The sequence below is a fragment of the Notothenia rossii genome, assembly GCF_949606895.1.
Source record: "Notothenia rossii genome assembly, chromosome: 4".
NCBI lineage: Eukaryota > Metazoa > Chordata > Actinopteri > Perciformes > Nototheniidae > Notothenia > Notothenia rossii.
The window spans coordinates 95893554-95907438 of NC_136902.1; positions in this window are offsets into that span (position 1 = coordinate 95893554).

The window sequence follows — 13885 nt, forward strand, 5'->3', positions numbered from 1 at the left end:
ATGCTAAGCTAAACTATAGCTGTTTCCAGTCTTTATGCTAAGCTAAACTATAGCTGTTTCCAGTCTTTATGCTAAGCTAAACTATAGCTGTTTCCAGTCCTTATGCTAAGCTAAACTATAGCTGTTTCCAGTCTTTATGCTAAGCTAAACTATAGCTGTTTCCAGTCCTTATGCTAAGCTAAACTATAGCTGTTTCCAGTCTTTATGCTAAGCTAAACTATAGCTGTTTCCAGTCTTTATGCTAAGCTAAACTATAGCTGTTTCCAGTCGTTATGCTAAGCTAAACTATAGCTGTTTCCAGTCTTTATGCTAAGCTAAACTATAGCTGTTTCCAGTCTTTATGCTAAGCTAAACTATAGCTGTTTCCAGTCGTTATGCTAAGCTAAACTATAACGGTTTCCGGTCCTTATGCTAAGCTAAACTATAGCTGTTTCCAGTCTTTATGCTAAGCTAAACTATAGCTGTTTCCAGTCCTTATGCTAAGCTAAACTATAGCTGTTTCCAGTCCTTATGCTAAGCTAAACTATAGCTGTTTCCAGTCTTTATGCTAAGCTAAACTATAACTGTTTCCAGTCCTTATGCTAAGCTAAACTATAACTGTTTCCAGTCGTTATGCTAAGCTAAACTATAGCTGTTTCCAGTCCTTATGCTAAGCTAAACTATAGCTGTTTCCAGTCGTTATGCTAAGCTAAACTATAGCTGTTTCCAGTCCTTATGCTAAGCTAAACTATAACTGTTTCCAGTCTTTATGCTAAGCTAAACTATAACGGTTTCCAGTCCTTATGCTAAGCTAAACTATAGCTGTTTCCAGTCGTTATGCTAAGCTAAACTATAGCTGTTTCCAGTCCTTATGCTAAGCTAAACTATAACTGTTTCCAGTCTTTATGCTAAGCTAAACTATAGCTGTTTCCAGTCTTTATGCTAAGCTAAACTATAGCTGTTTCCAGTCTTTATGCTAAGCTAAACTATAACGGTTTCCAGTCCTTATGCTAAGCTAAACTATAGCTGTTTCCAGTCGTTATGCTAAGCTAAACTATAGCTGTTTCCAGTCCTTATGCTAAGCTAAACTATAACTGTTTCCAGTCTTTATGCTAAGCTAAACTATAGCTGTTTCCAGTCCTTATGCTAAGCTAAACTATAGCTGTTTCCAGTCCTTATGCTAAGCTAAACTATAGCTGTTTCCAGTCTTTATGCTAAGCTAAACTATAGCTGTTTCCAGTCTTTATGCTAAGCTAAACTATAGCTGTTTCCAGTCTTTATGCTAAGCTAAACTATAACGGTTTCCAGTCTTTATGCTAAGCTAAACTATAGCTGTTTCCAGTCTTTATGCTAAGCTAAACTATAACGGTTTCCAGTCTTTATGCTAAGCTAAACTATAACGGTTTCCAGTCTTTATGCTACGCTAAACTATAGCTGTTTCCAGTCTTTATGCTAAGCTAAACTATAGCTGTTTCCAGTCCTTATGCTAAGCTAAACTATAGCTGTTTCCAGTCTTCATGCTAAGCTAAACTATAGCTGTTTCCAGTCTTTATGCTAAGCTAAACTATAGCTGTTTCCAGTCTTTATGCTAAGCTAAACTATAGCTGTTTCCAGTCCTTATGCTAAGCTAAACTATAGCTGTTTCCAGTCCTTATGCTAAGCTAAACTATAGCTGTTTCCAGTCCTTATGCTAAGCTAAACTATAGCTGTTTCCAGTCTTTATGCTAAGCTAAACTATAGCTGTTTCCAGTCTTTATGCTAAGCTAAACTATAGCTGTTTCCAGTCCTTATGCTAAGCTAAACTATAGCTGTTTCCAGTCCTTATGCTAAGCTAAACTATAGCTGTTTCCAGTCTTTATGCTAAGCTAAACTATAGCTGTTTCCAGTCCTTATGCTAAGCTAAACTATAGCTGTTTCCAGTCTTTATGCTAAGCTAAACTATAGCTGTTTCCAGTCTTTATGCTAAGCTAAACTATAGCTGTTTCCAGTCTTTATGCTAAGCTAAACTATAGCTGTTTCCAGTCTTTATGCTAAGCTAAACTATAGCTGTTTCCAGTCTTTATGCTAAGCTAAACTATAGCTGTTTCCAGTCCTTATGCTAAGCTAAACTATAGCTGTTTCCAGTCTTTATGCTAAGCTAAACTATAGCTGTTTCCAGTCTTCATGCTAAGCTAAACTATAGCTGTTTCCAGTCCTTATGCTAAGCTAAACTATAGCTGTTTCCAGTCCTTATGCTAAGCTAAACTATAGCTGTTTCCAGTCTTTATGCTAAGCTAAACTATAGCTGTTTCCAGTCTTTATGCTAAGCTAAACTATAGCTGTTTCCAGTCTTTATGCTAAGCTAAACTATAGCTGTTTCCACTCTTTATGCTAAGCTAAACTATAGCTGTTTCCAGTCCTTATGCTAAGCTAAACTATAACGGTTTCCAGTCTTTATGCTAAGCTAAACTATAGCAGTTTCCAGTCTTTATGCTAAGCTAAACTATAGCTGTTTCCAGTCCTTATGCTAAGCTAAATTATAGCTGTTTCCAGTCCTTATGCTAAGCTAAACTATAGCTGTTTCCAGTCCTTATGCTAAGCTAAACTATAGCTGTTTCCAGTCTTTATGCTAAGCTAAACTATAGCTGTTTTCAGTCTTTATGCTAAGCTAAACTATAGCTGTTTCCAGTCCTTATGCTAAGCTAAACTATAGCTGTTTTCAGTCTTTATGCTAAGCTAAACTATAGCTGTTTCCAGTCCTTATGCTAAGCTAAACTATAGCTGTTTTCAGTCTTTATGCTAAGCTAAACTATAGCTGTTTCCAGTCTTTATGCTAAGCTAAACTATAGCTGTTTCCAGTCTTTATGCTAAGCTAAACTATAGCTGTTTTCAGTCTTTATGCTAAGCTAAACTATAGCTGTTTCCAGTCTTTATGCTAAGCTAAACTATAGCTGTTTCCAGTCCTTATGCTAAGCTAAACTATAGCTGTTTCCAGTCCTTATGCTAAGCTAAACTATAGCTGTTTCCAGTCTTCATGCTAAGCTAAACTATAGCTGTTTCCAGTCCTTATGCTAAGCTAAACTATAGCTGTTTCCAGTCCTTATGCTAAGCTAAACTATAGCTGTTTCCAGTCCTTATGCTAAGCTAAACTATAGCTGTTTCCAGTCTTCATGCTAAGCTAAACTATAGCTGTTTCCAGTCTTCATGCTAAGCTAAACTATAGCTGTTTCCAGTCCTTATGCTAAGCTAAACTATAGCTGTTTCCAGTCTTCATGCTAAGCTAAACTATAGCTGTTTCCAGTCTTCATGCTAAGCTAAACTATAGCTGTTTCCAGTCCTTATGCTAAGCTAAACTATAGCTGTTTCCAGTCCTTATGCTAAGCTAAACTATAGCTGTTTCCAGTCTTCATGCTAATCTAAACTATAGCTGTTTCCAGTCCTTATACTAAGCTAAACTATAGCTGTTTCCAGTCCTTATACTAAGCTAAACTATAGCTGTTTCCAGTCTTTATGCTAAGCTAAACTATAGCTGTTTCCAGTCCTTATGCTAAGCTAAACTATAGCTGTTTCCAGTCCTTATGCTAAGCTAAACTATAGCTGTTTCCAGTCCTTATGCTAAGCTAAACTATAGCTGTTTCCAGTCCTTATGCTAAGCTAAACTATAGCTGTTTCCAGTCTTCATGCTAAGCTAAACTATAGCTGTTTCCAGTCTTCATGCTAAGCTAAACTATAGCTGTTTCCAGTCTTTATGCTAAGCTAAACTATAGCTGTTTCCAGTCTTCATGCTAAGCTAAACTATAGCTGTTTCCAGTCTTTATGCTAAGCTAAACTATAGCTGTTTCCAGTCCTTATGCTAAGCTAAACTATAGCTGTTTCCAGTCTTTATGCTAAGCTAAACTATAGCTGTTTCCAGTCTTTATGCTAAGCTAAACTATAGCTGTTTCCAGTCCTTATGCTAAGCTAAACTATAGCTGTTTCCAGTCTTTATGCTAAGCTAAACTATAACGGTTTCCAGTCTTTATGCTAAGCTAAACTATAGCTGTTTCCAGTCCTTATGCTAAGCTAAACTATAGCTGTTTCCAGTCGTTATGCTAAGCTAAACTATAGCTGTTTCCAGTCCTTATGCTAAGCTAAACTATAGCTGTTTCCAGTCCTTATGCTAAGCTAAACTATAGCTGTTTCCAGTCTTTATGCTAAGCTAAACTATAACGGTTTCCAGTCTTTATGCTAAGCTAAACTATAGCTGTTTCCAGTCTTTATGCTAAGCTAAACTATAGCTGTTTCCAGTCCTTATGCTAAGCTAAACTATAACTGTTTCCAGTCTTTATGCTAAGCTAAACTATAACGGTTTCCAGTCTTTATGCTAAGCTAAACTATAGCTGTTTCCAGTCTTTATGCTAAGCTAAACTATAGCTGTTTCCAGTCTTCATGCTAAGCTAAACTATAGCTGTTTCCAGTCTTTATGCTAAGCTAAACTATAGCTGTTTCCAGTCCTTATGCTAAGCTAAACTATAGCTGTTTCCAGTCCTTATGCTAAGCTAAACTATAACTGTTTCCAGTCTTTATGCTAAGCTAAACTATAGCTGTTTCCAGTCCTTATGCTAAGCTAAACTATAGCTGTTTCCAGTCCTTATGCTAAGCTAAACTATAACTGTTTCCAGTCTTTATGCTAAGCTAAACTATAGCTGTTTCCAGTCTTCATGCTAAGCTAAACTATAGCTGTTTCCAGTCCTTATGCTAAGCTAAACTATAGCTGTTTCCAGTCTTTATGCTAAGCTAAACTATAGCTGTTTCCAGTCCTTATGCTAAGCTAAACTATAGCTGTTTCCAGTCTTTATGCTAAGCTAAACTATAGCTGTTTCCAGTCCTTATGCTAATCTAAACTATAGCTGTTTCCAGTCCTTATGCTAAGCTAAACTATAGCTGTTTTCAGTCTTTATGCTAAGCTAAACTATAGCTGTTTCCAGTCTTTATGCTAAGCTAAACTATAGCTGTTTCCAGTCCTTATGCTAAGCTAAACTATAGCTGTTTCCAGTCTTTATGCTAAGCTAAACTATAGCTGTTTCCAGTCCTTATGCTAAGCTAAACTATAGCTGTTTCCAGTCCTTATGCTAAGCTAAACTATAGCTGTTTCCAGTCTTCATGCTAAGCTAAACTATAGCTGTTTCCAGTCCTTATGCTAAACTAAACTATAGCTGTTTCCAGTCTTTATGCTAAGCTAAACTATAGCTGTTTCCAGTCTTCATGCTAAGCTAAACTATAGCTGTTTCCAGTCCTTATGCTAAGCTAAACTATAGCTGTTTCCAGTCTTCATGCTAAGCTAAACTATAGCTGTTTCCAGTCTTTATGCTAAGCTAAACTATAGCTGTTTCCAGTCTTTATGCTAAGCTAAACTATAACGGTTTCCAGTCTTTATGCTAAGCTAATCTATAACGGTTTCCAGTCCTTATGCTAAGCTAAACTATAGCTGTTTCCAGTCTTTATGCTAAGCTAAACTATAGCTGTATCCAGTCTTTATGCTAAGCTAAACTATAGCTGTTTCCAGTCTTTATGCTAAGCTAAACTATAGCTGTTTCCAGTCTTTATGCTAAGCTAAACTATAGCTGTTTCCAGTCTTTATGCTAAGCTAAACTATAACGGTTTCCAGTCTTTATGCTAAGCTAATCTATAACGGTTTCCAGTCCTTATGCTAAGCTAAACTATAGCTGTTTCCAGTCTTTATGCTAAGCTAAACTATAGCTGTATCCAGTCTTTATGCTACGCTAAACTATAGCTGTTTCCAGTCTTTATGCTAAGCTAAACTATAGCTGTTTCCAGTCCTTATGCTAAGCTAAACTATAGCTGTTTCCAGTCCTTATGCTAAGCTAAACTATAGCTGTTTCCAGTCCTTATGCTCAGCTAAACTATAACGGTTTCCAGTCCTTATGCTAAGCTAAACTATAGCTGTTTCCAGTCTTTATGCTAAGCTAAACTATAGCTGTTTCCAGTCTTTATGCTAATCTAAACTATAGCTGTTTCCAGTCCTTATGCTAAGCTAAACTATAGCTGTTTCCAGTCTTTATGCTAAGCTAAACTATAGCTGTTTCCAGTCCTTATGCTAAGCTAAACTATAGCTGTTTCCAGTCTTTATGCTAATCTAAACTATAGCTGTTTCCAGTCTTTATGCTAATCTAAACTATAGCTGTTTCCAGTCTTTATGCTAAGCTAAACTATAGCTGTTTCCAGTCCTTATGCTACGCTAAACTATAACGGTTTCCAGTCCTTATGCTAAGCTAAACTATAGCTGTTTCCAGTCTTTATGCTAAGCTAAACTATAGCTGTTTCCAGTCTTTATGCTAAGCTAAACTATAGCTGTTTCCAGTCTTTATGCTAAGCTAAACTATAGCTGTTTCCAGTCTTTATGCTAAGCTAAACTATAGCTGTTTCCAGTCTTTATGCTAATCTAAACTATAGCTGTTTCCAGTCTTTATGCTAATCTAAACTATAGCTGTTTCCAGTCCTTATGCTAAGCTAAACTATAGCTGTTTCCAGTCTTTATGCTAATCTAAACTATAGCTGTTTCCAGTCTTTATGCTAAGCTAAACTATAGCTGTTTCCAGTCCTTATGCTAAGCTAAACTATAGCTGTTTCCAGTCTTTATGCTAATCTAAACTATAGCTGTTTCCAGTCTTTATGCTAATCTAAACTATAGCTGTTTCCAGTCTTTATGCTAAGCTAAACTATAGCTGTTTCCAGTCCTTATGCTAAGCTAAACTATAGCTGTTTCCAGTCTTCATGCTAAGCTAAACTATAGCAGTTTCCAGTCCTTATGCTACGCTAAACTATAACGGTTTCTAGTCCTTATGCTAAGCTAAACTATAGCTGTTTCCAGTCTTTATGCTAATCTAAACTATAGCTGTTTCCAGTCTTTATGCTAATCTAAACTATAGCTGTTTCCAGTCCTTATGCTAAGCTAAACTATAGCTGTTTCCAGTCTTTATGCTAAGCTAAACTATAGCTGTTTCCAGTCTTTATGCTAAGCTAAACTATAGCTGTTTCCAGTCCTTATGCTAAGCTAAACTATAGCTGTTTCCAGTCTTTATGCCAATCTAAACTATAGCTGTTTCCAGTCTTTATGCTAAGCTAAACTATAGCTGTTTCCAGTCCTTATGCTACGCTAAACTATAACGGTTTCCAGTCCTTATGCTAAGCTAAACTATAGCTGTTTCCAGTCTTTATGCTAAGCTAAACTATAGCTGTTTCCAGTCCTTATGCTAAGCTAAACTATAGCTGTTTCCAGTCTTCATGCTAAGCTAAACTATAGCTGTTTCCAGTCTTTATGCTAAGCTAAACTATAGCTGTTTCCAGTCTTCATGCTAAGCTAAACTATAGCTGTTTCCAGTCTTTATGCTAAGCTAAACTATAGCTGTTTCCAGTCTTCATGCTAAGCTAACCTATAGCTGTTTCCAGTCCTTATGCTAAGCTAAACTATAGCTGTTTCCAGTCCTTATGCTAATCTAAACTATAGCTGTTTCCAGTCCTTATGCTAAGCTAAACTATAACTGTTTCCAGTCCTTATGCTAAGCTAAACTATAACGGTTTCCAGTCTTTATGCTAAGCTAAACTATAGCTGTTTCCAGTCTTTATGCTAAGCTAAACTATAGCTGTTTCCAGTCTTTATGCTAAGCTAAACTATAGCTGTTTCCAGTCCTTATGCTAAGCTAAACTATAGCTGTTTCCAGTCTTTATGCTAAGCTAAACTATAGCTGTTTCCAGTCTTTATGCTAAGCTAAACTATAGCTGTTTCCAGTCTTTATGCTAAGCTAAACTATAGCTGTTTCCAGTCTTTATGCTAAGCTAAACTATAGCTGTTTCCAGTCCTTATGCTAAGCTAAACTATAGCTGTTTCCAGTCTTTATGCTAAGCTAAACTATAACGGTTTCCAGTCTTTATGCTAAGCTAAACTATAGCTGTTTCCAGTCCTTATGCTACGCTAAACTATAACGGTTTCCAGTCTTTATGCTAAGCTAAACTATAGCTGTTTCCAGTCTTTATGCTAAGCTAAACTATAGCTGTTTCCAGTCTTCATGCTAAGCTAAACTCTAGCTATTTTCCCCTCCTCACTTGGTCAATCCCGCTTCTGACACCAATTGTGACGCCGACAATTGAGCGGCCCGACCGATCAAGGAGGCAGAGGCAGAACGTCCAAAATACAACCCGGTGTGGGCATTTATTAAATCATAAACATATGACACAGCCTCAATCTGCTGCCCACGTGAACACAGTCACCAGCCACCACAAGGATCTCACACACACTACCAGCCCCCACAGACAGGGCAACAGAGCCTAAATACACACACACACTAACCAGCAATTAGACACAGGTGAGGGGGGGGGGAGGAGACGACACAGGGCACCAGGTGCACACAATCAACAGCAACAGACATGGGGGAAGGGGAACACTTTTCAACATAAAACCAGCAAACAGAGACAGACAACCTAAAACACATACAGATGCACACACTACATACATTTTGCCACCAACGAAGCTACACAATCCGTAACGGAGGCTGAGATCTATGGCCCCAGAGATCACCTCTGTTACACACACACACGGCGCGGAAATTCCTCATATCAACAACAACAACAATGATCCCGGTTGTCTTTCTTGAGTTCTTTCAGCTCGTTGCTGATTGGCTCCAGAGTCAGGTGGTATCCAGCGGGCCAGTTCCCCTGCAGCTGCTGGGGAATAGCTTTAGACCGCGTTGTGCCGTCCAGCTTCCTCTGGACCTCTGGACCAAAGCCAGAGGAGGTCCTCTGTCTCATCAGCTTCCTCTGGACCTCTGGACCAAAGAGGAGGTCCTCTGTCTCTCCAGCTTCCTCTGGACCTCTTGGTGGACCAGAGAGGAGGTCCTCTGTCTCTCCAGCTTCCTCTGGACCTCTTGGTGGACCAGAGAGGAGGTCCTCTGTCTCTCCAGCTTCCTCTGGACCTCTTGGTGGACCAGAGAGGAGGTCCTCTGTCTCTCTAGCTTCCTCTGGACCTCTTGGTGGACCAGAGAGGAGGTCCTATGTCTCATCAGCTTCCTCTGGACCTCTGGACCAAAGAGGAGTTCCTCTGTCTCTCCAGCTTCCTCTGGACCTCTTGGTGGACCAAAGAGGAGATCCTCTGTCACTTCAGCGCTGCTCCTCACTGGCATCCATCCTGGCTCCTAGTTGTGTTGCTCAACAGAATTTGCGGCATTTTGTTGTTATTGATCAGGTTAATCTAGCCCCCCCCCCCCCCCCCCCCCCCCCCCCTCCGACGTAAGAGTGAAGTATTGGTTCTTGGTTCTTGGTTCTTGCCGGGCAGCCGAGTGGGGTCAGTTAAAAACCGGTTTTCGGTGCTTAGAGCCGACTCTGCTGCGGTGGAAACAGGAAGAACCAGAGCTGAATCAGGAAGAACCAGAGCTGAATCAGGAAGAACCAGAGCTGAAACAGGAAGAACCAGAGCAGAAACAGGAAGAACCAGAGCAGAAACAGGAAGAACCAGAGCTGAATCAGGCTGTGGCCCGGAACCGGCTCTGGAACCGGTTTGGTGGAAAAGGGGCATTTGAGGTTGACCAATCAACCTCAAATGCGTTAATGTGACGCATGTGAGGGTGAAGGGTCTGATCTGGGTCTGAAGGGTCTGAACTGGGTCTGAAGGGTCTGAAGGGTCTGATCTGGGTTTGAAGGGTCTGAAGGATCTGGGTCTGAAGGGTCTGATCTGGATCTGAAGGGTCTGAAGGGTATGAAGGGTTTGATCTGGGTTTGAAGGGTCTGATCTGGATCTGAAGGGTCTGAAGGGTATGAAGGGTTTGATCTGGGTTTGAAGGGTCTGAAGGATCTGGGTCTGAAGGGTCTGAAGGATCTGGGTCTGAAGGGTCTGAAGGATCTGATCTGGGACTGAAGGATCTGGGTCTGAAGGGTCTGAAGGATCTGGGTCTGAAGGGTCTGATCTGGGTCTGAAGGGTCTGAAGGATCTGGGTCTGAAGGGTCTGAAGGATCTGATCTGGGACTGAAGGATCTGGGTCTGAAGGCTCTGCAGGATCTGGGTCTGAAGGGTCTGATCTGGGACTGAAGTATCTGGGTCTGAAGGGTCTGAAGGGTCTGAAGGGTCTGAAGGGTCTGATCTGGGTTTGAAGGGTCTGAAGGATTTGGGTCTGAAGGGTCTGATCTGGGTCTGAAGGGTCTGAAGGGTCTGAAGGGTCTGAAGGATCTGAAGGATCTGGGACTGAAGTATCTGGGTCTGAAGTGTTTGCAGGATCTGGGTCTGAAGGGTCTGCAGGGTCTGATCTGGGTCTGAAGGGTCTGATCTGGGACTGAAGTATCTGGGTCTGAAGGGTTTGCAGGATCTGGGTCTGAAGTGTCTGAAGGATCTGATCTGGGACTGAAGGGTCTGATCTGGGACTGAAGTATCTGGGTCTGAAGGGTTTGAAGGATCTGGGTCTGAAGTGTCTGAAGGATCTGATCTGGGTCTGAAGGGTCTGATCTGGGACTGAAGGATCTGGGTCTGAAGGGTCTGCAGGGTCTGATCTGGGACTGAAGTATCTGGGTCTGAAGGGTTTGCAGGGTCTGATGGGTCTGAATGATCTGATCTGGGTTTGAGGGGTCTGATCTGGGTCTGAAGGGTCTGATATGGGACTGAATGATCTGATCTGGGTTTGAGGGGTCTGATCTGGGTCTGAAGGGTCTGATCTGGGACTGAAGGGTCTGATCTGGGACTGAAGTATCTGGGTCTGAAGGGTTTGCAGGGTCTGATGGGTCTGAATGATCTGATCTGGGTCTGAATGATCTGATCTGGGTCTGAAGGGTCTGATATGGGACTGAATGATCTGATCTGGGTTTGAGGGGTCTGATCTGGGTCTGAAGGGTCTGATATGGGACTGAATGATCTGATCTGGGTTTGACTGGTCTGATCTGGGTCTGAAGGGTCTGATATGGGACTGAAGTATCTGGGTCTGAAGGGTTTGAAGGATCTGGGTCTGAAGTGTCTGAAGGATCTGATCTGGGTCTGAAGGGTCTGATCTGGGACTGAAGGATCTGGGTCTGAAGGGTCTGCAGGGTCTGATCTGGGACTGAAGTATCTGGGTCTGAAGGGTTTGCAGGGTCTGATGGGTCTGAATGATCTGATCTGGGTTTGAGGGGTCTGATCTGGGTCTGAAGGGTCTGATATGGGACTGAATGATCTGATCTGGGTTTGAGGGGTCTGATCTGGGTCTGAAGGGTCTGATCTGGGACTGAAGGGTCTGATCTGGGACTGAAGTATCTGGGTCTGAAGGGTTTGCAGGGTCTGATGGGTCTGAATGATCTGATCTGGGTCTGAATGATCTGATCTGGGTCTGAAGGGTCTGATATGGGACTGAATGATCTGATCTGGGTTTGAGGGGTCTGATCTGGGTCTGAAGGGTCTGATATGGGACTGAATGATCTGATCTGGGTTTGACTGGTCTGATCTGGGTCTGAAGGGTCTGATATGGGACTGAAGTATCTGGGTCTGAAGGGTCTGATATGGGACTGAAGTATCTGGGTCTGAAGGGTTTGCAGGGTCTGATGGGTCTGAATGATCTGATCTGGGTCTGAATGATCTGATCTGGGTTTGAGGGGTCTGATCTGGGTCTGAAGGGTCTGATCTGGGACTGAAGTATCTGGGTCTGAAGGGTCTGATCTGGGACTGAAGTATCTGGGTCTGAAGGGTTTGCAGGGTCTGATGGGTCTGAATGATCTGATCTGGGTCTGAATGATCTGATCTGGGTCTGAAGGGTCTGATATGGGACTGAATGATCTGATCTGGGTTTGAGGGGTCTGATCTGGGTCTGAAGGGTCTGATATGGGACTGAATGATCTGATCTGGGTTTGAGGGGTCTGATCTGGGTCTGAAGGGTCTGCAGGGTCTGCTGCTCTAAGTGTTTGCACAGATGTCGGGTCACATCTGTTCTGCAGGACATCAGCTGGAGCCACAAACAGACAGGACATGGAGACAAAGAAGTGCAGAGACCTCTGTTTAAAAGGAAAGAGATGTATTGCTCAGTGTTCACACACTTTCATTCAGATTCACTTTCATTCACATTGACTTTCATTCACATTGACTTTCATTCACATTGACTTTCATTCACATTGACTTTCATTCACATTGACTTTCATTCGCATTGACTTTCATTCACATTGACTTTCATTCACATTAACTTTCATTCACATTGACTTTCATTCACATTGACTTTCATTCACATTGACTTTCATTCACATTAACTTTCATTCACATTGACTTTCATTCACATTGACTTTCATTCACATTGACTTTCATTCACATTGACTTTCATTCACATTAACTTTCATTCACATTGACTTTCATTCACATTGACTTTCATTCACATTCACTTTCATTCACATTGACTTTCATTCACATTCACTTTCATTCACATTCACTTTCATTCACATTGACTTTCATTCACATTGACTTTCATTCACATTGACTTTCATTCACATTCACTTTCATTCACATTGACTTTCATTCACATTAACTTTCATTCACATTGACTTTCATTCACATTCATTTTCATTCACATTGACTTTCATTCACATTGACTTTCATTCACATTGACTTTCATTCACATTAACTTTAATTCACATTGACTTTCATTCACATTGACTTTCATTCACATTAACTTTAATTCACATTGACTTTCATTCACATTGACTTTCATTCACATTGACTTTCATTCACATTAACTTTAATTCACATTAACTTTCATTCACATTGACTTTCATTCACATTAACTTTAATTCACATTAACTTTCATTCACATTGACTTTCATTCACATTGACTTTCATTCACATTGACTTTCATTCACATTAACTTTCATTCAGATTCACTTTCATTCACATTCACTTTCATTCACATTGACTTTCATTCACATTGACTTTCATTCACATTAACTTTCATTCACATTGACTTTCATTCACATTAACTTTCATTCACATTGACTTTCATTCACATTAACTTTCATTCACATTCACTTTCATTCACATTGACTTTCATTCACATTGACTTTCATTCACATTAACTTTCATTCACATTGACTTTCATTCACATTGACTTTCATTCACATTGACTTTCATTCACATTGACTTTCATTCACATTGACTTTCATTCACATTCACTTTCATTCACATTCACTTTCATTCACATTGACTTTCATTCACATTGACTTTCATTCACATTCACTTTCATTCACATTGACTTTCATTCACATTCATTTTCATTCACATTGACTTTCATTCACATTGACTTTCATTCAATTGACTTTCATTCACATTCACTTTCATTCACATTGACTTTCATTCACATTGACTTTCATTCACATTGACTTTCATTCACATTGACTTTCATTCACATTGACTTTCATTCACATTGACTTTCATTCACATTGACTTTCATTCACATTCACTTTCATTCACATTGACTTTCATTCACATTAACTTTAATTCACATTGACTTTCATTCACATTGACTTTCATTCACATTAACTTTAATTCACATTGACTTTCATTCACATTGACTTTCATTCACATTGACTTTCATTCACATTAACTTTCATTCAGATTCACTTTCATTCACATTCACTTTCATTCACATTGACTTTCATTCACATTGACTTTCATTCACATTGACTTTCATTCACATTAACTTTCATTCACATTGACTTTCATTCACATTAACTTTCATTCACATTGACTTTCATTCACATTAACTTTCATTCACATTCACTTTCATTCACATTGACTTTCATTCACATTGACTTTCATTCACATTGACTTTCATTCACATTAACTTTCATTCACATTGACTTTCATTCACATTGACTTTCATTCACATTGACTTTCATTCACATTGACTTTCATTCACATTCACTTTCATTCACATTGACT